Source organism: Cibotium barometz, chromosome 11 (genome assembly GCF_041138505.1).
Source record: "Cibotium barometz isolate CiBa-2024 chromosome 11, ASM4113850v1, whole genome shotgun sequence".
Lineage (NCBI taxonomy): Eukaryota > Viridiplantae > Streptophyta > Polypodiopsida > Cyatheales > Cibotiaceae > Cibotium > Cibotium barometz.
In genome coordinates this window covers 48,317,824-48,332,967 of record NC_141056.1, presented here as the reverse complement: position 1 = coordinate 48,332,967, position 15,144 = coordinate 48,317,824, and the positions used below count along the sequence as shown (strand labels likewise).

Sequence of the window (15,144 nt, the reverse complement as noted above, 5' to 3'; positions counted from 1 at the left end):
ACCTCTAGATACACCACTTAGCCATCCACCATACCCTATCCCCGCTACCCGAAGTACCACTTCACCAAAGAAACCTATTCTGATCACCTCTACCGTAGCCTCTTCGACCTAGATCAACATGGTCCCATGGTGGATGACTTTACTACCCAACTAGTTGACAAACTCCACACATCAGCATCCATAGCTTTCGCTCATACCCGAGCCACCTGGCGAGCCACCCTGCGGGCCGGGGAAACGTCCCACTGAATAGTTAGTATGATGAGGAATGTTGAGAGACCCGAACCCGCCTCCACTACGAGGTAGCCCAAGGCTCCACCACACACCAATAGGCCCACATTACTTTTCATCGCCTCATGCGAAGGAAAAAGTGAGCCTACCTAGCCAAGCTTTAACGTGAATTATACCAACTATTCTTGGGACTTGGCTGTAAAGGAGGCTTGGAGGCTTTTCCAAGATTCTCGCTAGCAAACCCAGATTATTTCGCCAGATACCTGGCACACTTACACCACCCCCCTTTATCATGTCCCTAATCAGCCACCCATACCCCACCCCCTATAGGAGCTCGCCCCTCATAGTCATCCCTTTTTAGCCTAAGCATGGTGAGTGATGCCATTGATGACATGTTATAGAATGGGAAGACATAGGATTATAATGGTCTAATAGTAGCTGAGCACTTTTCCTAGGCCAAGGACATTTGTAGGCCTTTCTTTTTATTTTTTATTTATCTCTTTGGATTTTTGCTCCCAAATTATCATGCGTTCTTACCTCCTTTCAACAAAGGGGTAGAAGCTATGTCTTAGAGGTCAACACCCACGGCCAAGTTGTTCAAGCATTAAGATGGTTTTAACCTTAGACCTGAGACAACCATATTCCAAGGTTAACTAAAGACATCATGCATTCCCAAGAATTTCTAAAACAAGGTTAAACTCAATTAATGATTTACACTAACACCTTAGGTAACTTCAAAAACTAAGTAGTGCTTGACAAATTCCATGTGGTCATGCATTATAGTTCATGCTTGACAAATTCCATGTCGTCATGCATTATAGTTTATGCAATTAATTGAGCAGTAAAAATGAAAGAGAGTGGGCATGGAAGAATTACACCTGTATTTTGGAGATCTCCTTGATTCGATGAGAAATGCCCACAATTTGATGTAGATATCCATGTATGAACATTACGGCAGTCCCAGGACTATGAAAGTGAACCCACCTCAAACTTTTCAACCTGTACAATTAACTAACAAGCACTATACCTCGAGAGGCACATCAATGGGAAAAAATAAGGACACAAAACTAGAAACAACTTGAAAACACTAATCTACCTACCAGTCACCACACTAATACAGAGGATCAAGGTAAGATGATGTTGTAGAGTCCTGGCTGTAGCCCTAAGGCTAAGCCTCTATCCGCATCATCCAAATAAATAAAATCAGCCTCGGTAGTGCCATGAGTCTCATCCGTCCATTCATCGTTAGATATATCTTCTTCGTCCTCCCATCCACATAGACTCGTCAAGAATGTAACTATGCGAGGATAGTCATCCTGTGGAAAAGTAAAGACTTTGGGCTATCGGGGATACGTCCTCTACGAAGTAGGGGTCAGTCGTGTGGTCAATAGGCGAATTAGCCATTCTAATTCCTCAACATTTCCCTCGCTAGCTAGTACATCTATATGACCCAATTTGGTTTTAATTACAGGATAGCACGTGAAATATTTGAGAAAGGTACAGATGATACCTCTCACCAAAGGTGCGAGTGGATGATGCTCATGCATCTGCCATATCTGCAAACACAGATATAGCATCAGTAGGTTCATGATGAAGACAGGTCAATCTTGTTTCTAGTTGTGTGCGGATAACTCTCCTCTTAATGTGCTCTTGCTCTTTTTACTTCTTTTTTTTTTGTATGTGTCAAACGGGAGTACATGCTCCCCCCTTCCTTGGGTAGATTATATTTTTTGCAATGATGTTGTAGTCCCTTGGAACCAATTTGTCCAGTGGGTTATAGGTGGTGATGTGGGCAGATAGTTTTTTATGACCCTTGTGCCACATCAAGTTGCAGAGATGGTAGTGTACGCTCCCATGAACGAACGGAGGATATGGCTTTCGACGACGATACATTTTCAAGGGGAGACGTAGACTCATTGGTTTCTTGGTGGGTATTGACAAGGGTAGAAGTAGAGCATGCAGCAGAAACTTCTATATTAATGTGTGAATGGCATGAGGAGCTAGAAGCTTCCTGTGACTCCCCCCTTCCTGAGCTAGGTGGTATCGATTGATATCGTTTGGGAATCCAAACTAGCTCTGGAAGAAGTGGTGTGGAGTACTCCATTACCTTTCCCTTACCACGGTCTTGAATTGTCGTTGGGGTGGCAACATTTGGCTTATGAGATTTTATAGGCGATGCAGAAGAATTCAGCTTATGTTTAGGGATCCAAATCTGGTCATTCCCTTCGTAGTACCTGTCACGTAGGCTGTAATGCCTGTGACCGACGGCAGACCGGATGGCCATGTCCGGGGTTCAGTGGGAGAGGACGCCCATGCGGAGTCATGGGCGGCCAGGCTAGTGTGGACGGCAGGCCACACACTATATAGCCTGGGGGATGAGGGGCAATCCTCATTCTTCCTCGATGGCTGGGTGGTGAGCCAGAGGCCGTCCCCTCTCGTGGTAACGCCCGTAGCGGCGTTACGGATATGTAACACTAGTATCAGAGCGTGGTTCGATGGGATTGTCAGAGCCCGCGCGTGACCGGGGGACCGGAGCCCACTCGATGGTTTTCGACCATTCGTCTCCTTATCCTTATCTCGAATGGAGGGTGTGGAGGGAGGCGGCCATGGAAGAATGGAGGGGAAGAATTCTCTCTCTCTCTCTCTCTCTCTCTCTCTCTCTCTCTCTCTCTCTCTCTCCCCGTCACACACAGCAAGCAATGAAGGTAAGCAATTTTTGTTTTTTTTTCTTTTCTGCGTTGAAATCGTCTGAGTTGTAATTCGTTTCAATGAAGCGCCTCTATACTGTGTGTGGGGGAGGTGGGGGGGGGGGGCGAAGAGCAGCCCCACTGTCTGTGAAAGCTTCGTTGAAGCTTGTGTGTGGGAGGGGCGAAGACCACCAGCCCACGATGCTGTGATGACCAGGCGGCGATGCATTTCGTTGACCCGTGTGTGGGGGGGAGCAGACCAGCCCCACGCCTATTCTCTTGAAAATGCTGTGAACACTACTCGGTGTGGGGGGGCGAAGAGCAGCCCCCAGCGAACACTAGCCCCACCAGTCCCCTCACGATTTGACACTGCTGTGAATGGCCGTGTTCTTGACTTTTACCTGCGCTACCAACAAGACGCAGTGGAAGCGTGGAGGTGAAACGTTAAATGACCCGCCTTGAAGGGGCGAAGACGGCACCTTCACCCTGCAAGTCGGTAGACGTCGTCAGAGTTGACTGTGTTGGTGCTGCTTGGCGGGTAATGGCGAACGGGCGGAGTTGAGGGCCTGCTAAGGCCCGGCCAGGCAAGTGCCAGCCCACCGGGCGGCCAGCCCTTAGGCGGGCAGCCCCGGTGGCCGGCCAGCCAGCTAACCAGGCGGCGGCGCCGGCCAGCCAACGCTGGCCCAATAAGCGCTCCAGCCACCAGCCCAGCAAGCGCCACATGAGAAGAAAAAAAAAGAAAAAAAAAACAAATATTTTATTTGTTCATTTTTTTTAAATTAAAAATGAAGCAGGCGACCGGCCAGCGGGCGGCCATGCCAAACGGCGACGGCCAGGCTCCCCACGGGCGAGCGGGCGGCCACGCCCAATCGACGAGGGCCAGCCCGGCCCGTTATTTTTATTTTTATTTTTATTTTTTTTAAAAAAAAAATTCACATTGGCGGTCAGCACAGGCGGCCAGCCAGGCGGCGGCGGCCAGAATAGGGCCTGTTTGTGAACACTCCCCACGGGCGGGCGGCCACGCCTGAAGCGACGAGGGCCGGCCCGGCTCGTTATTTTATTTTATTTTATTAAAAAAAAAACAAAAACAAAACACACAAAACAACGGCACACCCCACGAAACAAATCCACACGGCCGTCGTGTTGTGGCCGTAGTGCCTGTTTTCCACGAAAGAGATCCACCGCACGTAGCCGTAGCGCCGCGTGCTAAGAGAGACAAATCCCACGGCCGTAGTGCCGAGTGAGCCGTTCTATGGCCGTTGTGCCTAGTGAACACGTCTATGACCGTAACGCCTCGAAAGTAGCACATGTGGTGATCACACATTTGGTTCGGAGAGACTAAATTTAAGCTGAGCATACACTTAGTATTGACCATCAAAGTCACGTAGTTTGGCTATAGTGTAAATCTGAAACTGCGGTGTGTTTTACTTGGGCTAAGAGGACCGGCATAGCGTCAGTTGTGCCCAAATTAGACGAAATTCTTATCACGAGAAATCAAGGTAAGCCTAATTGAGCCGTAGTGCTCAAACCCTTCACAATCTTTTAACAGATGCTAGAAGATTGTGATGAACTTTGGCAAATGAGAACGATGTACAAGCGTAGCCTTGATGTGGTTATGCCTTGTGTCCAAACAAGTTGCTTACTGTTTGTAGCAACAAGAGAGCCTTGGCCCGTAGAGGCAAGCTGGCCCTTGTTGGTAGTAACAAAATAGTGTCACTACTTGGGCCTAGAGAGTAGTGACTAGTTTGATTTAGTCACGTACATTGCCTGGTAAAAGTAATCCCTAAGATGTGTATTACTTGGGATAAAGGGGCTAGTAGTGCTGCTAGCACTCAACTGAATGGTTTATCTAGGAGTACTAATCTGAAGGATTAGCGTACGCCTAGATAATAATAGCAGATTTAGGATTGATTTGTACAAATCAAAGGTAAATCTGAAGGGGTATAGTCTTGAGATGTAATGCTCAATGCCCTTATAGAAGTGATCGAAGAGAACTGTTCTTAAACTTACTAGCATGGTTTTCTCATCTTTTTATTGCCATGCGTCGACATCCCACTGCTCGAGAGTTTGTGGTGATCTTTCGAGGGGGGAAAGAGCCTTTTTATATGTCACATCAATTGGTTTGGTGGTAATTTGATGGTATGGGACATCAAGTTCTCATGGAATCGATTGTAGTCTTGGTGGAATGGGACGCCAAGGCTTGTGCATGTAACTTGACTCTTTGGCAGGTTGTATGTACACTTGTCTGTAGTGATAAAGTGTGCAAGATAAAATTTGAACTTTGAAAATTACCAAATATAGCCATAAGTTGGGATAAAACCTAATTAGAGAGTTCGGAGAAGCTCTAGGTAGCAAGACCATCATGGTGTACTAGTGCTAACAGAGTGATTTAGTTCCGGAGTGATCTAAATCTAGAGGTTAGCAGTAAGACTAGTTTGATTGGACAGTTTCATGCATGGGGGACACCCTATAGCATTTTGCAAGCGTAGTCTTGCCTATGTTTAACATAAGTGTGCGATTGAGAGCACATTTTAGTTGCTACCATATGAATTTGGGAAATATATTACTTTCCTACATAAGCAATTTGGGAAATATATATTACTTTCCTACATAAGCAATTGTAATATTGCATGACAGGCTATTTTGCTTACAAAGTTCATGTGCGTGTAAACCCTATAAGTCGTATGACCCCTGGGGAATGAGTGGAGCATTTCTAGGATTTAATAAGGTTTTACATGGCAATAGTGAGTAGTATCTCACTCCAGATGAGCCTGGTTGTTGTTAGTATCGGATCCAACATATGTACTGTACATAAACTCGGGCTGAGTTAGGATAGAAGGCTAAGCTGGAGAGCTTAGTGGTAAATCCTACTGTATCTGGTGAGTTTTGACTTAACCGGAGTGTTAAGAAGTAAACTCAAAGTCTGGGGCTGAACTGGAGTGTTCGGAGGCAGACATATCTTTTGTTAAATCGGAGAATTTAGCAAAAGATGAGCTTGGGGTGAACCATGGTACCCAGGGAAAAAAAGCTCTTCACACTAAAATAGTGCACAATAATTTTAGGGTGATAAAAATCCATCGCAGGAATGTTTTACAACTTTCCATAGATGATAGATGAAGACCATGTACTTTACGGAGTTAAAGTACATAGGTGGTGACTTCGGCGCCACTTTTTTTGTAGAAAGTCACCAGTGGTGTGGTTAGGTCGGCCGAGACTCCACAAGACCTATGCACTAGTTTTTAAGTTGACCTCTATGATAAGGACGTCCAAAAATTCGTGTTGTAATACCAGAGATTGTACTGCAATGTGCAATGGAGGGGTCAATTTGTGTAGTCACTTCTTAGCAGCAAGTGACTTAAGCATCTTGTTATAGATGGTTTTATATGGTACTCCCACTCGGGGGAGGTACACCATTGGGTACGGAGTTACTCACTGACTAGTATGGAGCTACTAGTGTGATGATAGTGGGTACGTAGTTACTCACTACTAATACATAGCTGCTAATAAAATTAAGATCCTCGAGTGAAAGATACTCTAGATCAACATTTTAAATTACCGAACCACAATCCATGAGTATTGAGGTACTCATAAATATGTTGACGTTGCTCAAATCGAGGGACTGATTTGTTCGATGGTATGGAATAAGCAAGGAGAGTGGTAACTTAAAAGTTACACATCACTAGTCCTAGTGAGTTGTCGAGGTCATCCGTAGTTTGATGATCCCCTCTACCTATTAGATAACATTCAATTTTGCAAGCCCTGGCATTTAATCCATAGTGATTATGAGTTTGGTGCGAGATATGGTTATGAAGAACTTACAAGAGTACTAGTTTATTTGCATGTCATTAGTTATAGCTTGGTAGAGATTGCCACCTGTGATGGGTAGGTAGCTTTGCCGCTATGATGAGGAGGCAGCAAATAATGTTCTCATAGTTATACTTCATATCAACACCAAACAGGGATAGGATGAAATTCCTAAGTTCATCATCACGAAGTACTGTGATGTTTGCATTTATATTGAATGTATGATGTAATGAGACATTGGGCTTGTGTAATTACCATCAATTATCTAGCAACCTATGGCTTCGCAGCAAGCTTAGTCATTATCTGTGGATTAATAATGTGGTTATTAGTAGTTTGGAATTTTTCTTGATAGATGGTACAACCCACCCAAATGATTCATAAGTGTGTAACCGCTTATGAAGGGTAATAATATGCAACAATGAAGCCCTTTGTTACAAGTGTGAAACCACTGATCTGTTGCAAAGCAGTTTATCAATAGTACCACCATATGTGCGTAGACACTATACCACATCTTCGTTGCAAGATGTTTAAAAGTTTCTTGGAAGGACTCAAGAATATAACATATGATATTAAACACGGTCTAGATTTGTTCTTGGACCTATGACACTAGCGCGTAGTCCGCTTGAGAGTACAGTTTTTGAGGACAAAAACCTTTCTTGAGGGAAAGGAGGGATATCCTCAAATATCACATAAACTCGAATAGTTGTGTGAGTCCAGACAATACTTGAAGGGATATGTCTGGTAATAGCAACAAAGAGTTGTAAGTGAATGGATGTAATTCCAGACACCCGTAGTGGTGCAAGAATCTTTATCAAACATCTCCACATACTATATGGTCTACCCGCATATATAGTATGGCATAAGAGATAGGAAGTTTGATTGTTATATTTGAAGGGAAATCTTCAAAACTTACATTTACTCTGAGTTAGAGTGGAGTTTAACCATCCGTAGATTGATGGTAGTTAGAAACTCAACAAGATTCTAGAGCATATGCTTGTGCAAAGATTGGCTCTAGTTTATTTCTCCTATGGCCGTACAGCTTTCCAAGGACAAGTTTTAACAAGTTGGTGATGCAACATGGTAGCGTAGTCTACAAATATCTAGTAGCATGGTCTAAAAACTTGCGCTACTAGAGTGCTCTCCAGTACATTAGCTTCCGTGCTAATGACATGATGCAAAATCAAGGCATGAAATTTGCCTTAAGGTTTTGGTTGAAATACCAAATCATGGCTTGTGTGAGTATGATCCTGTCTTTACAGAGGTCTGGCGTGCTCTATGCGTACGCACTTTGTCACAGCCTCGCCCACCTTCCTCGCCGGCACATAATGCTAGTCCGGAGAGACTGGCTGTAGGTGCGGCGGGTAGCGAAGCGAGAGTTAGTCCGGAGAGGCTAGCCGAGCCTTCGAAGTATAGTTTTGATAGTCCAAGTGCGGGTCATCCTGGGATTCAGAAGACCTATGCACTAGTAAAAAGATAGTTTTATTGGCCTAGTTTGTTTAAGGACATCCAGACTTATGTGCTGAAATGCAGTAAGTGCCAGGTCAATAAACATGAACGTCTTAAGGTTGGAGAACTACTCCATCCGCTGGAGATTCCTCAAGGGAAATGGGAAAGCATTTCCATAGATTTCATTACCGGTTTACCCAAGACGAGTCGAGGGAATCACTCGGTGTGGGTGGTAGTGGACAGGTTAACTAAACTGGCAAAGTTTATTACCACGAGAAAACTGTAAAAATGCCAGAGTTGGCAAAACTCTTTATTGAACATCTCTACAAGCTATATGGCCTGCCCGCAGATATAGTGTCGGATAGAGATAGAAAGTTCAACAGTCATTTTTTGGAGGGAAATCTTCAAAAAAATGGATACTACTCTGAGTATGAGTATGGTAGATTATCTAGAGTCTGATGGTCAAACTGAAAAAGTTAACCAAATACTCGAGGATATGTTGCGTTCTTATGTAAGTAAGAAGCAATCAAATTAAGAAGAATATTTGCCCATATTGGAGTTTGCTTATAACAACTCCAAGCATTCAGTGAGACGACTGAATTTACACCATTCATGTTAACGTATGGATTCCAGCCGAGATCTCCGATGGCTGTAGGCCTAGAAAAGGAGAAGATTCAATCTGTCAAGGAGTTCCTTGATAAATGAATGATATGCTCAAAGCTGCACGCGAGAACATCCGTAGCGCACAGGATCGCGCTAAAACATTTGCCTATAAAGGACGCAGACAAGTGACCTTTGCAGAAGGTGATTTTGTATTTTTAAAGGTTCCTGCGCAGTCAGCAACCATGAAAACGGGAAAGTGTGATAAAATTTCTCCTAGATATTGCGGTCCTTTCAAGGTCCTTAAGAAGATTGGGGACGTAGCATATAAACTTGAGTTACCGGAGAGTTCTCAAGTCCATCCTGTCTTCCATGTCAGTAAACTGAAGAAATCAGTTCTCACGGGTTAGAGAACGCAGTTTCTCCCGAGATTTTGGTGGACTTGATAGAGCCACCAAAGATACCACATGAATCTGAAAAGATTCTATAGTATCGTGACAGACAAACCCGACATAAAGTGTACCAGGAGGTACTTGTTAAATGGACAGATAATGATGAGGAGGTGGCAACCTGGGAACGCCGTAGTGCAATTTCCAAAAGGTATCCCCAGTTTGTTTTCGAGGACGAAAACTCTTCTTAAGGGGGGGGGTAATGTCACGTAGGCTGTAATGCCTGTGATTGACCGACGGCGGCAGACTGGATGGCCATGTCCGGGGTTCAGTGGGAGAGGACGCCCATGCGGAGTCATGGGCGGCCAGGCTAGTGTGGACCGGCAGGCCACACACTATATAGCCTGGGGGATGAGGGGCAATCCTCATTCTTCCTCGATGGCTGGGTGGTGAGCCAGAGGCCGTCCCCTCTCGTGGTAACGCCCGTAGCGGCGTTACGGATATGTAACAGTACCCTTGGGCTGCTAATAATATTTTAGGAATCCAACGTGATGTTACCTTGTCTTTTCTAGGGCGGGTAGCTGCTTTCCTACTACGAGGCTTCTTGTCTGAACGAGATTGAGCAGTAGAGGTAGCCGTTAACGAAGCTTTTGGGACCCACTTGTATGTACTCTTCGATAAAGTAAGCGGAGCCTTGGGGACCACACTGCCTGTCTCCACTCTTGGCATTGAAGCGTTAGAGGGGTAGCAAACAATCAAAGATGGTGTAGCCACTTGACTTTGTGATTTTTCCTTATCTAGCGTTTTGTCCAGAGTTGATGGCTTAGGCGCGGGACCCTGAGTGGTCAGGCTGAGAGCCGGTTCTTGCGTTGTAACTTTGCCTAGTTGCCCAATCAATATTCCACTTGGTGGCTAACAAAAATTTGCGCCCTAAGTTTATAGTTCCCTCCATGGTACCAGCAGGCATAAGCAAAAAGATTTGAACCACAGTCCCCTTGTCATAGACAACAAGAGTGTGCAGAATTCTCGAGACATTGGTTTTCTTCTTATTGATACCCTTAAATTGGATGGTACTTTTGGATAAGGGTGGTTTTCCGAGTTGACACCACACTCCATATGAGAACAAATTGTGTTGAGCTCCCATATCCAATAATGCATTATATAGCACCTCCCCGTAAGGACTCTGTAGCTCAATTGGGTATGGTAGAGGCGGGTCAGATTCTAGTGAATCCTCCTTTGCCTCCTCGAAAAGTGCTTGTGTAATCCCCAAGTAGGCCTCTCGTTGGCGCCTAACACACTGCTGACATTTTTTAGCTTCAACTCTCGCTTGTATCTTCTTAAGCTCAGCCTGTTCTTTAGATGCCTTCTTCTGATGGATTGCATGTAATTCCTCTTGGCTTAGGGGGTCATAGTATCTTTTGAATTTACTCCTATTGAGGAATCCAACGGTTTCAACTTCGTCGAGAGTCTCCACTCGGATAGTACCTTGTGGGGTAATTTCACATACTTTGTACGGTCCCTTACCATCATATTTTAGCTTGTGGGGTAATTTCACATACTTTGTACGGTCCCTTACCAGCATATTTTATCTTCTTCTTTTCTTTATACACTCCATACATCAGGACTTTATCCCCAACTTTGATGTCCTTGTTTTTCAAGTGGTGATCAAACCATTTCTTCCTTCTATCCTTCTCTACAAGGGCCTTGTACACTGCCAATTGTCTTTCTTCATCTAACCGCTCAAGGATATACAAACGCTCTACTAAGGGATTGCCATCCCAGGCCTCTTGAGTAGCAACACGAAGACTAGGAATAACAAATTCCCACGGCATGACTGCTTCTTGGCCATATACCATCTTGAATGGTGTGCAATATAGCCACTTTATATGCAGTACGATAGGCCCATAAAGCTGACGTAAGCTTTAGATCCCAATCCATGCGATGAGCCTCAACTGTCTTTGTCAGAATAGAGATTAAGGTCTTGTTGGTACTCTCGGCTTGGCCATTAGGAGTAGATTTATAATGGGATATCATGAAATTTGTGTGAGCTCCTTAATCACTTCATTTATAAAATACGTACCATTGTCGCTCACAAGTTCAAAAGGACAACCAAAGCGTGTGATTGTATTTTCAAAGAGGAACTTGGCTGTTGTCTCCATTCAGGCATTGTCTTCACCATGAACAAGGAAGTGTCATGTAAATCATCTCATCAACTCCCATAGGAGCTTCACCATTAGGTATGCGAGACAAATGATCAGCCATGACATGTTTTTTGCCAGGTCTCACAACAACAGTGAAATCAAACTCAAGAAGAATCAACAACCATCGTGTGATTCTTCCTGTGGAGCATGGTTTGTTCACCAGATACAACAATGCTTGATGATCCACATAGAAAACAAACTTGGTGGCAAGAAGGTAATAACAAAATTTCTTTACTGCCATTGCCAACCCTTCTCACTCCGTAGTGGTGTAGTTCATTTCAGCATCGTTCACCTGGTGCGACTGGCAAAGCTAATGGGGTAGTCTAGTTTATGTTCTCCAAGTTGAGTTAGTACACACCCAATAGCAAAGTTTGATGCATCAATATGCACGTGGAAGATTAAATCCCAGTTAGGCATTCTCAAGATTGGAGCACTCACCAAGGCCTTCTTTAATAACTCATATGCATGGTCACAATCTTCGGTCCAAATAAACTCGATGAGAAGCTTGTACAATGGTCGAGCTATCTCGGTGAAGAATAAAATAAACCTTCGATAATAACCAACATGGCCCATAAAGCGTTGGACTCCCTTATAGTTGGTGGGTGGGGGCAATTCCAGAATGACCTTGTTTTACTTTCGTCGGTAGAAATCCCATTTTTGGACACTATATGCCCTAGAATAACTCCGTGCTTAACCCAGAATTGGCATTTGAAAGGATTCAACGAGATGCGATATAATCTACACCTTTTAAATACTTTTCGTAAACACATCAAGTGCTCATACCAAGAGGAATGAACACAAAGATCATCTAAGAAGGCTTCACAAAAGTCCCTTAGATATTCCTTAAAGACTGTGTTTATCAATCGTTGGAATGTTGCAGGTGCATTGGTTAAGCCAAAGGCCATGACGCGAAAGGCAAACACTCCAAACTCTGTTATAAAAGCTGTTTTAGCTTGGTCCTCTACTGCGATTGTGATCGGATTATAACCAGAGTACCCGTCTAAAAATCTATAAGCCTCCTTGCCTGTAACTCTTTCAAGCACATGTTCTGAGTACGACAATGGTAATGATCTCTTCTGGTGGCTGCATTAGCCTTTTTGAGATCAACACACACTCTGAGTTTCCCATTCTTCTTTGGTACAATGACTATCGGAGAAACCCATTCTGAGTGCTCAATAGGGCATATGAATCCACATTTTATAAGCTTTTCAATTTCCTCTTGTACAATCTTTGCATACTTAGGATTCATTGGGTAGGGACGTTGCTGGACTGGTTTAGCAGTGCTAATCATTGGAATTGTGTGTTGCACCACATTGGGTGGAACACCCTTCATATCATGGTATGCCCAAGCAAATATGTCCTTGAATTCTTTAAGAGGCATCTTAAGTGTAGCTTCTTCCGTCTTGGTGAGGTCTTGAGCAATAAAAATTGGTTTAGACTCCTCACTTGGATCTGCTAGTTCTATCTCCTTAACTACCACCGGGCCATCGTAGACACCACTACTCCCATTGGTGGTAGGCATTTGTTGGGTTTTTGTGTAGACGACTTACGTTCCCCCGTGGTGGTAAAAGATTTGAAATGCTCGGGTGCGGGGTGTAAGTCTACTGGTTCTTGTTGTGCCATGCTTTTTTCTTTAATTTTCGCTTCCTTTTGTTACTGAGCTAACTCTCGGTTTTGATGCCTTCTCGCAGTACGACTTAGTTTTGGCTTCTCTTCGATTTCTAATTGGGCAATGTCATGAGGTTGCGGACTACACCACATGACACCTTGGAGGTATCCTCCCCAATTATCCACAACTTGCGATGAGCGTCATATGCTCCTACATAACTAAGCCATTCTGCAGTGGATCTCTATTTGTTTATTCTAGCTCGTACATTAGCTCGATATAGCGTTGTCACTTATGTCTCGTCTTGAGCACGTGGCTTCCACACTTGGGTGAATATTCAATTCATACCCCCTATTAGTCTCAGAGTCGGTTTCTTCTTGAGATTCAGACTTGGAGTCGCATTGGTCAGAGTCTTCACTACTTTCAGTGTCAAGGGAGTTTGCCACTTTCTTGCCATCATCAGAAGTCAAGTGCATAACACCTATCATGTTTACTGGCACTAATGGTGGCATATCTTGCCCCTCAGGTGTTACCCAACTTGTGCCTCTATTTCCCCATGTGTCTATGGTTGCCGCTAGGTGTACCCAATCTACGTTATCTGACTGAGTCATGCTCGGTAGGACATCCACATAAGGAGAATCTTCCCCATCATCGGTCTCTTTTTTGCATGTATAGCAATACTTTAATGGGGCTGAGTGGATAGTGGTATCCGATTGATTATTAATGATAACCTTGCTTCCTAAAGGATGCGCGCGACCATTCTCAAGATCAACTCGAATGACAGAGTCCCGAAATTGTAAGTAGACATGGTTTTTCGACCAGCCATGCACCATTTGTGCTTCCCTCATGAAAGAACATCCTAAGATCATTTGATATGACATAGGATGCTTAGAGAAATCCATTACAATGAAGGTATGCCTTACCCTATATCCTAGAACCTTGATCTTAAGGTCCCTTAGCATTCCAATAGGTTTAGCTATAGTTCCGTTTGCCATCTTAACCACTATGTTTGTGACTTCTAGGTGAGGTCTTCCCATAGATTCCCAGTAGTTTTTAGTCACAATGCTCACTCTAGCACCACCATCAAGGATTCCCTTTAGAGTTAATCCCTTGGTAGTAATGGGGAGGGTTGAATAAGATTCGTCACCTTCAAAGTACTGTCCCAACTTGTTAATAGGTATTTCAACAACCGAGTCTTCATCTAGGTTGGGCTGTAGATCCAACCTAGATTCTCACCTTCAAAGTACTGTCCCAACTTGTTAACAGGTATTTCAACGACCGAGTCTTCATCTAGGTTGGGCTGTAGATCCAAATGTTCCTCCACATCTTGAAGCGTGTCGGGTCTATCCATATTTGCAAATTGTGGTAACCCCGCCTTCAGTTCTCCATTGAGAAATGCTCGAAGAGCTAAGAATAGCTTAGGATCTCCGTATAACTTGGATATGATCGTGGTTCTGATTTCAAAGGACATGAAATCCATTAGTTTGGACACATTCAACGGTACTTTTCAAGATATCGGCCCCTGACTAGGGACTGGTGAAGATGGAATCACTTCCTCTTTGATGGGGTCAGGCATTCCCTCACTAAACATTCTTTCAAGCAAGAAGGGTGTCTACCCACTTCCTGATGTCCTATCCTCACTTTCTTCTCGAATGATACTAGGTATAGCTAACGGTTTATGGCTCCTGTGAGGCTGAACTTGTGTAGAAAACACTGTGTCTGGAATCTTGATTTTTCTAGGTTCTAGCTCTAGTTCTCTTTGTGTTTCTTTCACCAAACCCCTTAAGTGTTGCACTCGTTCAATCTCCTCTATTGGGTTTGGGTAAGTCCCAATCTTTTTCTTGAGAGTTTTTGGCCCACGTGGCTTGTCTTTGAGAGTCTCAGTCAGTCTGGGTAGCCAAGAGGGCATTAGCTGACTTGGTTGTGGGGCAGGAGGAGTTTCCTTTTGTTTCCCCTGATTTATGTCTTTGCTTGATTCTCCTTTGTTGTGCTCCCGAGTGGATTCCTCTCTTAAAGTAGTGGATTTGGTCCCCATGGTTTCTATTGAATCAGAATCATCTTCACGATCATTCATATACACAGGGTCGTCTCCTGTGTATATGAATCAGAATCATCTTCAGGATCATTCATATACACAGGGTTCTCATTCTATTGAATCAGAATCATCTTCAGGATCATTCATA

General features: G+C 44.0%; 1 pseudogene; it reads right to left on the bottom strand.

Moving 5' to 3' along the window:
* Positions 1-1,767: 1,767 nt before the first annotated feature.
* LOC147634265 (uncharacterized) lies at positions 1,768-14,555 on the bottom strand (annotated as a pseudogene).
* Positions 14,556-15,144: the final 589 nt, after the last annotated feature.